Source organism: Polyodon spathula, chromosome 1 (assembly GCF_017654505.1).
Source record: "Polyodon spathula isolate WHYD16114869_AA chromosome 1, ASM1765450v1, whole genome shotgun sequence".
NCBI classification, from domain to species: Eukaryota; Metazoa; Chordata; class Actinopteri; order Acipenseriformes; family Polyodontidae; genus Polyodon; species Polyodon spathula.
In genome coordinates, this window is record NC_054534.1 from 99631549 (window position 1) to 99645265 (window position 13717).

The following is a 13717-nucleotide window of genomic DNA, read 5'->3' on the forward strand; positions in this document are numbered from 1 at the left end:
AAATGTACTGTTAATGTAATTCTATCAAATATATCAGATTTGCAGCATTTTTCCGTGTCTCTTACCTCTTTTCTCTGAAGCAGGCTCTCTGCAATGCCAAAACTGTCTCTGCCCATTAGTCATTAAATGCCCCTCTGAGTGATGTCATATGAATAAAAAAATCAGGAAGTGAAGTTGAGTCCCTCGCCTATGCAATGATGTGTTTCAAGCCTGTACTGCAAAGTACGGTGGCCCTGTTTAAGTCATCAAAATGAAGTGTGTTTGTTTACCGTGTTTACACAATCACGGTCCTAGAAGCCCACTTCAGTATGATTGTGTCAACACCATCCCGCTCCTTAAAGGGTTAACTGGCTGCAACAAGACCTTCAGCCAAGGTGCTGGGATACATCAGTTAAGAAGCCCCATAGCACTTTGCAGCACCCTCATGCCAAGAATACAAATCAGACCCAAACTATTTGTTAAACAGGCTTTGGAGAAGCTCAGCAGTAAATCAACAAGACTATCCCAAGCAGATTTTAGGAAAAAGCAATATCGAATGGAGCCAGTGATTTACAGGTGTTGGTGAAGAAAACCATGAAGCACTGCAAACAATCTTTTGTTGTCCTGTCCCGGACGTGTATTCTGTATTTTAAGACACCAGGCTTTATTCATCTAATACTTAACAAGCCCTAAAGCTATTGTTTAAATATATAAAATATGCATTTGCCTATTGCAATTTAGTTGATGGGACAGAGAGCAGGTCATTATTAAGGTGAGGTAATGGATGCTCAGTTGACAAGTATTTGTATTTTAGAATGCACATATTACAGAGGTTTCATGTGGAACAGTTTAAAATATGACAACACTATGGGATAATCTGGATTACCCTGATTAGAGACAGTAATCACTGATGCATGGTCACTGCTGTCTCATCATATCGAATTAAGGCTACTGTAGCCTTACAACCTATTGATAGTGTTATGACAGGTTCATCCCCTTTAAATAACTAACTGCCTTACATTTCTGCTGTTAAAAGAAATCAATATGCAGTTTAGTCTTTGAGTCCTATTAAAACAGAAAACTGTTATTTTAACATTATACAAGTAGAAAGGAATTGCTCAGAACATACTTTAATTGTATATGCTGGTTGCCCACAGATTGTTAAAAGAATACCAGCAATCTATTTATTTATTTTATTATTTATTTATTTTTGTGTGTGTCATTTAATTTGGTTTCATTATGTGCCAGGTTGATAAAATATTGGTAAGGCCAGTAAGAAAAAAGTTTTTACTCATTCATAGTCTGACTTTGCTCAATTAATTTCAGTTGTACTGCTTAACATTTATTTGACATGCATACCACATTGATAGAAAAGACCAAAAGATTTTAACTAACTTCTAGTTTAAATGCAAGGCAACACTGACAATTAAATGCAGTTCTGTATATGCTTGACTGCCATTCCTTATTAGAGTCTTAGTGATTTGGAGCAGGCTCCTCAAATTACAGGTTTTAGTGTACAACTGACATTATGTTACACATCCCTCAAAAGCTTATGAAGATATCAATACCAGAACACAGTCATTTATTTAAACTATTCCACAATCATTTCATGTGTTCCATTCTTGATTTTAAAGGGAAATTATAAATAGTACGCTATGTTTCTCTGTTTCACAGTAGCTTACATATTAAAGGCATGAGTGCACGGTGTGCAGAATAACTCACACATTTTGGGTATCATGGGTTTGCTTCCTGGCTGTGCCAAGTTGCCGATATTCGCTGGGGATTAACATGGCATGTTGCAAGGGCTCTGGGCAAAAACTACAGAAGCAAAATCGTCAGCCTGTTCCACCTCACTGCACTACACCAGACTGCCTGTTTATTTGTTCCGTGTTTGTTTGTGTCTATTAAATGTGGGCAGCAGCGCTGTGAACTGTAGCTTCTTTTCTCTGGGTCTCTTTCCTGCCGGGAACAGCTTGGGTCGTGACATTACCCTGTCACAGATCTTTTCTCCTATTTGAACTTGAAAATAAAGAGGAAAAACAATTAACAAGCAATATAAAATCATTGTACTGTATTTCATTTACAGTGATTTAAAACAAATGATTGGGCTTGGTGATAGACAATTGTCTAGGTTCTTCAATCTAGAAGTAGACAACAGCTGTCTGGAAGTAGACAACCACCTTATCTTTCGTCCATATCCCTGCACCAATCAAAGGTTGATTCCCATTACCTGGACATTTAAAAGGCTAGTTTTACAGACAAGGGCAGAACGGAATAGGAAGCAGAATGTAAGGGAATGGGAGGCTGTCGTGATGGCGGCGGTATGGCTGGTCGGTAGTCTGTGCAATGGCGATGAGTTTTTGTAGATTTTGTGTGTGGTCAGTCAAATGGCCTCCTCTCGTTTGTAAACTTTCTTATGTTCTTAAAAAACACATCACTGTTGTTTTTTTCATTTATTACAGTCCTCATAATAGAAAATACTACAATCAAAACAAAACATTGATCACTATACTTAATATTTACCTTGCAAGTTGGGCCCGTGTTTGGAAAGCATGAAGCACACCTGCATCTGTATCCCATAGATTTTTGCCTTCACATTCAACGGCACATTTTGTTCAAATATTCAATTAGATTCTCCACACTAAAGCAAACAATAACTACATGCCGTGGTTTTCACGGCACACTGTTAAGGTCTTCTCTCGTTGATCAACCAATAAGCACTGACACAAAGCAAAATGGGTGGAGATTTGTGACACATGCCAAAATGAAATCTTATCAGAATGAAAGTTCAGTTGATCAATGTGCAGTGATTATACTGACGTTAATGCTGGCCAATAGCAGTTAACAGAAGTAGAAGCAGTATGAGGAATCAGAATGCAAGCAGCATGGCCTATGTTGAATGAAATCTGTATAGCAGTGCAAATTAATATACAAGTTGACTACTGGGGGCTACTAGGGAGCTGCTTTAGGCACACAAAAGCCTGCTGGTGGCCGCAAATATTGTGCTAGTGGATTGAATAAGAGTTGGCGGAATGCATGCCAGTATACAGTACTGACATTAAAATAAGTCCTGGTATGGACTACAGCTAAGTACTGGTAGAATTTCACCCCTGGGTCTGTCAGATTTAAGATAGATTCATAACCTATTTTAAAACATTTATACTTTAGTAAGAACATGTTACATTGGTAAAAGGTGTGTACTAAAGGAGAAAATAGCAGTAGTTGATTCATTGCTAGATGCTTTAATTTGGCTGTGTTCTGTTATTGGCAGCTCTTGCACATGGTGTGCCTTTTTAATCTATATCTTGAGTAAGATCATACTTCACAACTTTCTAGGTATGATTGCTTTTGGTTCATCTGGAAATAAGTCACTTGGAATGTTTCAACAATTCAATGTGCAATCACCAGCCTAGCACAAAATCATCTCATCAACATTGAATTCATCAGCTATTGTTTACTTTTCAATACAAAATGAAGGAGTATGTCACTGGAAGTGGGAATAGTTAAAGTGGAAAGCATGTGGCTATATACGGTTATGGCTAAAATGGAAAGTTCCATGAAATGCATTTCTAACATAGATTTTCATTCAGAAAGTGACCAGACAGTGCTTTTAATAAATATTTACCATTTTAAGTATTAGTCCCCCCCCCCTTCTTCTACTAATTAGCTTTCTATCAGTAGACTTGAGATTGACATTCATCACTGCCCAATTTCACCTAGAAACTAATTTAATACATTTGTACATAATATCCACTACAAGTAACAAGTAATATGCTTTTTGCTTGTGTATTATTCGTAATTGGAAACATTTGCATAGCTGTAATTGCTACTTGCATAATCCGAGTACTTGGCACACCCCTAGTATTTATCATGCATTAGCATTATTAAGCATGTTGTTTTTTATGTGTCATTGTTGAATTTTCTTTAATGTCGTACATCACACAAGGGCAGGGGCACTGGAACTAGGGGTGCTGAGGGTGCATGGCTTCCATCATATACAGGGGCTACAGTTTTGTTCAATGGCTTTCAGCACCCCCACTTTAAAAATTGTTCCAATGCCACTGCACAAGGGCTAAAGAAACTGTCAGGCATGTCAGTCAACACATAATCAAGACTAGCGTTCGCTCTTCTAGCTCCATTTCAATGTGAGTAACATTATGGCTAGACTTCAGGGAAACAGTTGAGAAGTGATTAAAATATACCATTAAAGCATGGCCATTTGACATGTAAAGTGTTTATTCCAACCAAGATTGCTGAAATGTGACTCAGTGTGATATTTTTTAGTACTATCCAGTGCATAATACATTGCACCAACATAATTGGGTTAAACATTAAATCCAGCTTCACAGATTTCAGTGCATCTTCCAGAAAGTTTAACCTTCTAAAAGATACTGTATTCCCAAGAAATCATGTAATCCTGTCCCAGTTTTCCCTGGGTTGCCTTTATGAATGAACCAAACCTCATTATCTTAAAAGGTCAGAACACCATGTTTCCTTTAATGCAGTTATGTCAAAATGAAAAAAACAAATGAAAGGTTTTTTTTTTTTTGTTGTTTTTTTGGGGGGATGTACACAAGGTTTAAACGATTAGAATATTATTTATTTTAGGACTTTTCAGACAAAAGCCCTTCTGCAGCTGTTTACAAAGAAAAGTAAACACAGTGCAGGCTTTTGTCCGAAAAGTCCTGAAATAAATGATGTTTTATTCATTTAAACCTTTTGTGAACATTAAAAAAAAAAACCTTTGAAGGACCAGCTCATCCTTAGGTTGCTAAAGTAATCTCCGGCAAACATTGAAGCGGCTGGTATGTCAGACTTTCTGAGTTGACCTTTTGAAAAGGTGAGGCAAGAGGCAATAGCATACAAGGAGGAGGTTTTAGGGTTATCATGGCAGGCACCAACCTGTGCGCAGTTACAGAAGGGGTTCCTCCAACAGTGGCACCCAAAATAAGAGATTGCAAGAGTTTCGCATGAGGTTGTGCAGGAAATACAGGGACAAATGGAGGCCCTCTGTAACAACATAAGTGAAGCGTTCCAGATAGGATCTGCTCCCCCGTGACAGGAGCGCTATGTACCCAGAGAGAACCCTGTAGATGAAAGAAGGGGATGGGCCCGTAGGGGGTCTCCAACCATCCCCAGAGAGGACCCACCGAACAGAGCAGAGCAAAGGCCTGCTTGGAGGACAGGGTCTGCTGTACAGCTACTCGCACTTAACAGTGGGATTCTCAGGGCTGACCCATTTGTGTGACTTGTGAAAACATTAACAATTAAATATATGTATAAATGACTTCTGGTAGACTTTTGTGATATAATTTTGTAGTCTCTTTGATCACATGATGTTAAATAAAATATCTAAAATATGTTCAAATATACTGTGTTTATTTTTTTTAAATTATGTTGATGCAAAACTTTTGGCCATAGCTGTATATTGTTTAATTTATTGACATGCACACATTCTAAAGCAATTAGCAATTGTTGTATAGCTACACCTGATGAAGAGACACTGTATTGAAACGCTTTTTTTTTTTTCTTTGTTTTGTTTGAATCAAAATGTTTTTAAGCAAATAAAATGTGAGATTTCGCTGCACAGTATCAGTGGTCATGTCTTAAATAATATAGAACAGTTTTTTTGAGTGTATGACCAGTCCTGATGCCACAAATATCAACAATTATGAGGTAGGCGTGGATGGTTAGTTCAGCATTGTTAATAAGTTTAACTTTGTGAAGATATTATTTAGTGTACAAAGTGACTTATATTGATCAGCACCTTTTTATAATATTTTTTGTGCATGAATGAATTCATGATTTTATATCAGTTATGATATGTGTGTAAAGCAAATCTGGAAACAAAAAGTTTCAATTTTTCAGTTTTGAATGTTCTTCTCAGGGTCCATGTTTTACTACAGTACATCAAGTTTGAAAACTTAATTCGGATAAAATCTCCTTTTAAAAAAAAAGAAAACAAATCACTGGTTTAGAGAACTTGATGAGAGCACTTGTCACAATTACTCCTAGATGATTCTCAAACCACACAAAATAGAAATGTTTCCAGATTGCTCTTGCTGTCGTGTGATGATGTACGACACTGACCCCCAATATGGCTCCGAAATTAAAGGCTCAGTGATGGTAACTCAAGAGCTTTAATGCTGGTGCCAACCACCCAATGGGTGACCAAATTAATTGCAAGATGACTTCAGCTACAGTGTGTTGATGCTGAAGGCTGACTCCTGGTGGGGTGTCATAATCGGTCTGTGAAATGAGGATGCCTGTGGTGTGTTGATGCCAGAGGCAAACCTACTGGGTTGTAGCTTTTTTTTTTATTATTATTATTATATACTTTATATGTGTATTCAGTTTGAATGATGAAAGAGCTTGTGGGTTTAGACGCCATTTTTGATTACATTGTGAACTGATGCTGGTAAAAATCAAAGGCTGGTCCAAGCGGCTCTACATCAGTGTCTGTTCTCCAGAATGCCTCATGAGTCATCACTTTTTCTCCAATCTCTGTAGATGCTGGGATATGTTACTCACACAGGCGTGTTAGTTATTTATTTATTAGTTTGTTAATCCTTGTATAAAAAATAACAGGACTTCCATCCCCATTTTCAAAAATATAACAAAAGACTTAGTGTAGGTTGAGTATTATTACTGAAGACTGCAGAGCTAAAACCAGGGTAGGAAAGGGCAGAGAAGCTGTACTTAGTATCTGGTATATTTAATGATTTTAACACATGGTTTACGTACATGGTCATCATGAAACAGGCACATGATAGTGCTGAAGTAAATATTAGAATGTCCATTGATAGATACTTTGATTAAAAGAGGGGAACGTAAAATGTTTACTTAGTGGGGGGTGGGGGGAGGCAAAACTGTTAAAAATAGATGTTGGAAGCTAATTAACTCAAACCGGAATTCAAAAAAGGTTTAATTTTCTACCAGTAACAACAGGTAGACAAATCTTTAATGAAGTTTCTTTTTGTAATAGCAAGTATGTTACACACATATGAAATACCATTAAAATATAATAAATTAATGATTTCATAGTTGAAAGCTTTTTTTTTTAAGTATTAGTTAATTTAATACAAATACTACAACGATTAAACCATAGATGAGAACTTGTTGCTGCTTCCTGGCACCTAATCATTCCATGAATTGTAGTTCAATCTCACTCCAATAGTCTACCTGCAGTCAAATCTTGTGACCTACAGGTCACCAGTAACCGGAATATTATAAAATGTTCCAATAATTACAATGTAGTTACAGTTCCTAGCAATTGCTTTGGGATGTGAACTCTGAAAATGTTACTGAACAAAATAGTATTACCCAAAGACCCTGAACAGAAATAGGACAATGTAAAAGCAATACAATATGAGTCTGCTCAGATAAATCTCTTGTCTGTGAATTATGCAGTTCAGATAGCATTTAAAGATTCAATTTGCAAGTTGTATTACTCCAGAAATCCTGAGCGGTAATGACATTACTGTTGGAAGATGTCATTACTGACAAATGCTGTTGATTTTACCACTGTCATTACTGCTTTTAGTGGTGCACTAAAAAGGTCAGGACATTATTGAAAATGTATGTATAATTAATGAAATGACCCTTATCAACATGTAAAATACAATTCATTAAACAACTGTCATACAAAAGTACAATAGGAAAAGCATAACACATTGTAATAAAGTATGTAAAGCAAGATTATCATTGTAAAGCCCAGAGAGGTAAGGTAATTGACATTAACCACTTCAACACCACGACGTACGCACGCACGTCAGATGAAAACCCACTCTACAGTACCATGCTATACGTGCATACGTCAAGTTTCCTATTCTATTTCATGAGCGGTTTCTCAGTACAGCATTTCAAGTTTCATTCTCTAAGGCAGTGCTGACCCCTACGATGATGCCAGTCCTCCACCATTTGATTTCGCACCTGTTTACAAAGATGTGCACCCCACGGTGGAACTTGAGAGTTTGCGTTCTCCATTGGTGTGCTTTTTGGCTTTTGTTCCTGAAAAGCTAATCGCTTACCTTTGTGACTGTACAAACAAAAGAGCATGCAGCTACTTTACAGGTAAGACAGCTGCAAACGGGAAGCTGTTTGGTTTGAAAAGTTAGCTTGCGTAGTTCAGGAGGCGTGCAGCAAGGGGGTTTCCAATTTCCTGTCAATTAGTATCTATTTACTATTTAAGCCCTGATCACTTGCACCTTTGCTGTCTAGCATTTCGTTTTCCTCCTCCTCCCCTCCTCCACCTTCTCTTGCATGGCTTCACATCAGTCGTCTCTGGGGGGCAAGTGATCATCGCTTCCCCGACCTCAGGGCAGGCTTCAGCCTCCCTTGACCTTCAGGGGGGTTCTTACCGTGTGAGTCAGAGCGGACCCCCGGCCACAGTCTGTTCTTTCACAGCTCCTGCGCTTATCTTGCCTCACTCAAGGCTGTTCTATACTCTGTCTCAGTTCGGGATGTGGCTCTCATGCTCGAGTCCCATACTAACCTCTATGCCTTGTTCTTATCTCAGGTCCCAGGCAGAGTGAAGTCTCAGCCAATTGGGGGTCTAACAAGCGCCCCCTTACAGAAGTCTCAGACGCTGGGTACCTCTCCCTCTCTATCTCCTTTCGTGTCCCAGTCTTCTGGGACCATCTTCCTCTGAGGGGCAGCTCCCCGAGTCATAACCCTCATATGTTTTCGGTTGCTAGGTCCTTCGGCCCTGAGCTCGTGTCGTCATCGCCGCCCTCAGTCAGTGACCACTTTCTGTATCCTGTCTCCGGTTGCTAGGTCCTTCGGCCCTGAGTTTGTGTTGGCATTGCTGCCCTCAGTCAGTGACCACTTCTGTTTCCTGTCTTCGGTTGCTAGGCCTTCGGCCCTGGGCTCGTGTCGGCATCGCCGCCCTCAGTCAGTAACCACTTTCTGTATCCTGTCTTTGGTTGCTGGGTCCTTCACCCCTGGGCTTGTGTTGGCATTGCTGCCCTCAGTCAGTGACCACTTTCTATCCTAGCTTCCATGTCCAGCTTCGCTGGTCTGCTACTAGAGTGGGCCTCACCTGCTCTTCTGTCCTGTGTGGTCCTTTCTAGCTGGCACTCTCTCTTACTAACCGCTCCCTTCTGCTTCTTCTGCCCTATCTCTACCCCCAGCTCACGCCTCGTGAAATGGCAGTGCTGTGACGAAATACTGTCGAAACAGTACAAAACACAGTACTGGGTACAAGGCAATAAGCAGGCATCTGCGGCAGCCAGACCCATCACAATACCTGTGCAAAGTAGCCCTGTACACACACCTGTGACTATCCTTGCAACATAAGGGAAGCAGAGAGCGCAAAAAACGAAAATGAAAAAAAGAAAAATGTGCAAGAAAAATGTGCAGTGATTGCGAAGGCAATCCCGGGTTCTGTTGTATTGAACATTTCAATAAGTGGCACAGAGCAAGTCGATAATGGCACATGTTTTGATGTTGTTTGATTTTTATTTGATAATTACTGTTTACTGATTATTATTGTTATTAGCATTATTAGCAGCTGTAACATGGGAGACCTGCACTGACAATATCCGCCTGTCAGTCACGGCATTGACACGGAGAGGTGGGAAAGAGGGTGTGTGGGTTTCCCCCCTCTCTGAGTGGCTGATTACTGTTTTATTACTGTGTTTTATTTTCACTTTTTCTTTCACCTTTTGTCCTTTATTATTAATTATTTCCAGAGCACCTGCGAGTGCAAGTGCAGTGGACTGTGTACCTGGACTTATATAACCGTGGTCTTGTTTACCGTTGCCGGTACGCAAGCCACGGACAATCGCACTCTCTGTGGGCTTGCCCACCACCCTTCCACAGCAGCGTTTTTGTTTTCATTGTTAAAAAAAAAAGGTTTGTATCTCTGTATTGAACATGGGTATGTAGTACACAGAAGCATAAAGGGTTAATGAAAAACATGGTTTAGGTAATGTACTTGTTTTATTCATTATTATTTATTATTATTATTATTATTATTATTATTATTTATTATTATTATTATTATTATTATTATTATTTTCAAAACCAGGGTAAACTTGTATATGGAACAGGGTAGCACATTGTAAGTTACTGTCAATAACATCATTATATCTGTGAGTCTGAAAACTACCAGTAATTAGAATACCAGACAATAGAAGGGGGATTATTTACAATAATTACAAATGATGATAGCAATGGGTGTAATGGGGAGCCACTGATTTAGACAGGAAGCTGTCTCTTGTTTTAAGCATGGCTGCTTGTGTCCTGCCAATTGTAACATTTTGAATGCAGAAAACCCAATCAATATCTAATATATATATATATATATATATATATATATATATATATATATATATATATATATATATATATATATATATGTTATCATGTATTTTAATATAATACATTTTCCAATATGTTAATAATACTGCATTTTCCAAGTTAAATGTAGGTGCATATGTGGCAGAAGCCAATTGCATGTCACTCTTTCATGTATCTGGGCTTTGATTCCACATCTGTCTCTAGTCTTCCAGGTAGAGCTGATTAGTCCCTAAAGGACTTCACAAAGCAACATGCAGAACGTTCTCAATTACTTTACACTGATGAAAACTCTGCATATTACTTTGGTCCACTGCACCATGGTTCAGTAATGAGCTACAGTCTATGAAAATGCAATGTTACAGGTAGTCTATAAGCAGACTCTATAGCCAGGCAATACAATATTGACACACCAGATTATGGGATCTAGCAGGATAGTGTTTTCCCAAGTCTATGTCAGAAGTTCTATCTCAAACAGCCCTTATTCCAGGTGTGGCTGACAATCAAATACGAAACATTACAGTGAATGAGCACACCTTTGTGTTTAGTGGGTTTTTTTCCCATTAGCCACACCTGAGTCTGTTGAAAAAAACCCAACTGAAGTATTATTCAATTGACAGATGTAAACATTGTTCTGATGACATTTTTAATTGATTGATGAGTGCATCCTGCCTACTTGTGTTTGTACTGTGATTGAGTTCTCCATGCAACTTATGAGTTCCAGCCTATTAACAGAACTTTCAAATTCCAGTAAACTGGATGTTAGAAAGTAAAGACTCATTTAAACCTTACAAATTATTTAGGAATTAGACAGCCAATATATTAGAATTCCAATGTATTTGTTTATTTTATACATTTTTCATAGGCAGACTTCTTTTTGTGTCCAGTAGTATGAATGTAATTGTAAACAACCCCCCCCCCCCCCCCCCCCCCCCCCCAACAAAAAAATAACAATAAAAAATAGCAATAATAATTAAATAGTTATCTGGAATTCTTTCATACAAATATTGTATTTCACAGTCAATGTCAGTGTAATACAAATAAATAAATAAAATAAAGTCACACCTTTAAAAAAAAAAAGTCACCAATGCCTATATTTTAATTCAGTATACCAGTGAATGCTGTTTAGGCTCTGTTTTTAAAGGGGAAATCAGAGACTCCTGAATGGTTTATATATTGCCTTATTCTAGAGGACATTTATTGGTAGAAGTGCTTATTGGCTGTGGTGTTGATAAATTCCTTTTCAATGTCTAGAAGAAACAAAAAATGCTACTGTGCCATGCATAACTTGAGTTTATGCTCTGTTAATTATTACTTTTTAAATTTTGAAAAACGAAGAGCTTCTTGCAATTTAACAAAAAATGAAAAACAACACTGTACAACTATTAATGGATTAAAGTGTACTTTATTTATCGGTGTTCAGCATGTAGAAAATAAATAGCATTAAGTACTACAAAATATTTTAAAGACAAAAAAGGTGTTTTCTTCAAATTGAAGTCTCAAAAAGGGGGGGGAGGGCGACTTTTTTACGGTACAGATTGACACTAGATTGTGACAAAATGACATTGTAACTGCAGTTTTACACTAGACTGAAATAGTTATTGTAACTGAAGCTTAACACCACAATGTAGTAAAATGCCATTGGACCTTAACTCCCACTATAATGGTAGTTTAACATTACATTTAATAGAATCTCTTAAAAAAAAGTTGTAACTGTAGTGAAGAATGAGCAATATGTTAAATCCTTGCTCTCAATTGTAAAAACAATTACTTATATTTGTTTCATGTTCATGATTTTTTTTTTTTTTTTACTGTTAACGAAGACTGCATTATGAATGTTTCATTAATAGATAATAATTAAAGAGGTTTTTTATAGACAAAACCTAAAACCTTGTGAAATTACCCTTATGACTTGTCCATAAAAACCTGTTTAAACTGAGTAAAGGGCTACTACATTATGCTAAGTTGATACGGTTCTGCAATATGAAGTGGGTGTGTATGTGTTGAAGTGTACATGTATATCCATTGCTACAGCACTGGTGTACCATGATGATGATGCCTCTTGTGTCATCTGGAAAGAGTTGCATGTTCTATGTCTTATCTGATGATGGCAGTCTGTGGTTGCTTGTGTTGGCTGGTTCCTTTGGCTGCCTGTGTTGGGCTGGGAAAAACCCTAACGCCTCATGTCCTTGCTTTTGTAGGGATGAGTTCAACTCTTACTGCTGCATTAACGTAGTTTTTTTCTTGCATAGATGTGTATATTATGCATATATATATATATATATATATATATATATATATATATATATATATATATATATATACACACACACACACACACACACACACACACACACACACACACACACACACACACTTTGATGCACAAAAGAAACTCAACACTCAGATCTAATGGATTTAATCACATAGTTTAAACATAGATATCAAACAAAATCACAGAAAATGTGAACAAAAATACAGATCAAAGAATCATGATAACTTTTCAGCATGAAATGTGACACACTGTCAACTTGAAAGCATTATAAAGTTTGTATCTGGTATGACCTCCCTGAGCTTTAATACAATCCTGCCAGCGTTGCCGCATAGACCCGATCAGCCTCTGGATAGATTGCTGTGGGATGTTCCGCCACGCTTCCTGTGCCACTGCAGCCAGATGGTGAAGGTTGGCTGGTCGTGGTTGTCTCCTGTGGATTTCGCTGGCGATTTGGTCCCACTCATTTGACTCTATTGGACTCAGGTCAGGAGAAAAAGCTGGCAAAATCTTGAAATAGTTTTTCTCATGCAATTGTAATCCTTGTACTGCGTGGTCTTGCATTGTCCTGCTGGAAAATCGACACTTCCAGATTGGCATGCATGAGCGGAAAAACTGTTGCCTCAAGGACTTTGTCAATATATCACTGATCAGTAAGGTTGCCCTCAATCTGCACCAAAGGTGTTCTTGTGTTCATCACACTTCGACCACCCCTCCAATTGGCTTGAACAACGACACAGTTAGCATATCGGTTGCCACAGCGTCTCCACACACATTGCCTTCCATCAGGTTTGTCAAGGGAAAACGACATTCATACTGTATCTTCTGTTGACAGCCAGCAGCCACCGCACATCTTCATCACAAGAAATGGACCCCCTCCTGTACACTCAGGTACCTCCATGAAAAGATTAGTGCACTTGTAATTGAACATGGATGATGGTAGATGCGGATGGTTAATAACACAAAGAAATTTTATATCCTGATACCACTTCTGAGTCATTGTATCCACATTCTCATTTCCCTTTGGATGCTTCTGAGCCTATAAACAGCATTGTGCTAACTTCAGCTCATTCCTCTGGGATCTGCATGTGATACCTGCTGACTTTATACAGATTCACAAAAGCTTTCTCTGTTATCCATTTATTACCATAGTACTGCTTTTATTGC